Source organism: Cyprinodon variegatus, unplaced genomic scaffold, assembly GCF_000732505.1.
Source record: "Cyprinodon variegatus isolate N-32 unplaced genomic scaffold, C_variegatus-1.0 Scaffold119, whole genome shotgun sequence".
Taxonomy (NCBI): domain Eukaryota; kingdom Metazoa; phylum Chordata; class Actinopteri; order Cyprinodontiformes; family Cyprinodontidae; genus Cyprinodon; species Cyprinodon variegatus.
The window spans coordinates 139,009-141,063 of record NW_015150572.1 but is presented as its reverse complement, the minus strand read 5'-3'; positions in this window follow the sequence as shown (position 1 = coordinate 141,063).

Here is a 2,055-nt window from a genome sequence, read left to right as displayed (position 1 = left end):
TGCTTTTTAGTTTTAGGCTGTGGAGCGTTCAACACCCCCTTTTTCCTGTCTGCTGTTAATGGTTTCCCTGAGTGGTTTCTGGGTGCTGATGTTTTGCTAAACATGCACTTATCTCCTGCGAGAAAATAGTGGGACTATCTGCAAACCCTTGAGGCAATCTATTATATGTATATTTTTTATTCTTAAAAGTGAAACCAAACCAATGCCTTGAATCTGAATCGACAGGTATTGAGAAAAAGGCATTACTAAGATCCACTACAGAAAAATAACATTGTTTTGGGTTCAGTGAGTTTAAAAGATTATGTGGATCTGGTACACAGGGAGCTCTAGTTTTAACTGCTTTGTTCACTTCTCTTAAATCATGGACCAGCCTCCAGTTGTCCGTACCAGGTTTTTTTAACAGCGAATATGGGTGTATTACATTCACAAGTTGGATCTTCAATCAAAATTCCAGTATGTTTTTTCTGATGTGTTTAAAAAAGAAAAGAAATTCACTGGGTCTACAATTAACTGCAATTTTTACTGGTGCACATGACTCCTGGCGTCAGTGCTGGTCATAACATTGGTGACAGGGAGGGCCACTCTGTGGGGGTCTGGACATTCTCGAGCAAAGTGGCCCTCCTTATCACAGTTGTAGCACCTATTGTGCTTTCTACGTGACCCCTTGTTTTTCCCCTGTGACCACCGGCCCCTCCCTTGAGCCCATATGGTCCAAACTATGCTTCATAGCTGTTTCTATGTTTTAGCTTGCACAATCCACCTATTTAATCCCTCTAATTTTTTTTATTCACTGTATGTAGCTTGCATGACTAAATAATTTTCTTGTGGGTTATTAATTTGTAAATTAATAATTTATGGAGACCCTGCAGTAATTAGGAAGGTGCCAACCGGATCAGTGCTGCAGCCACCGAACCCGAAAACATACTCTCCCACCACTGCAAATTCAAGCTGTCTCCCTCTAAACTGTGTTTCATTATTTTTTGCACATACAAACAACTTAAAAGACCAACAAACATAACTTTAAAGACAGAAACACATAATATTAAAACCGGACAAACACAACATTAGATTTATTTATTTCGGTTTTCATTGTATCTACTTTGGGCATGTATTATACCTACACCTCGCCATTTGGAGCTTATCTATTTATTTATCTATCTATTTATTTATTTATTTATCTATTTTTTCACTAGTGCTTGTTTTTAGCCGGCACATAACATTTCTCCATTGATCTACTTCCACTCCTACAAGTATTTTAAATTACTTGGATCAATCTGACACAAACTTTACATCCCCTTATATGATCTTCTCTATACTCTTCCCTGAACCCATCCTTTTTAATTATTTTACCTCCCTGACTCACTTTAGTTCTATTATTTTATCCTTTAGTTCTCATTATTTTATCTTGGAATAGAGGCGTCCCTCAAACCCATATTTTTCCAAACTATAAATTCAAGTGATTATTTTTTTTGTTGGATCCTGCACTTCTACAACTTCTAATCGTAGATTCTAAATTATCTCTAATTTATTTTGACCTTTTCCCATTTTAAAGAATTTAGTCCAGTACAAACACCTAGGGTATTCTAAGCACTGGATGTTTATTCAGCAGGACAGCACCCAAACACTGTTGTGGTAATTTCTGCTTCTACCTTTTTAGGTGAGAAATTCTTGCCTCTGCATCCACAAGTTATACTGTATTATTCCTGCTGTTTTAGTATGAAACAACAGAACCTGAAAGGTTTGATTGTTTCCTCACACACTTTCACACAATCACACACACCTATTCTAAGGCCTAATATATTTTTTATTTTAACCAATCATAGACAAAAAAACACCTATCGTTACGTGTACACTTTGGAGTCTCCAACTCCAGGCCCTCGCACGCACCGGATACCCAGATGCTGTATCTGTGAAATATCCCCGCTGCGGCAGCTGCAAACCTTACTTAGCTGTGTTCTTATCTTAAAAGAACACAGAGGTTCCCAGACCCAAACGCACAGAATACCAATTCCAGATCTATCACAACAAAACCCTGTTTGTCAAATATTCTTGCGA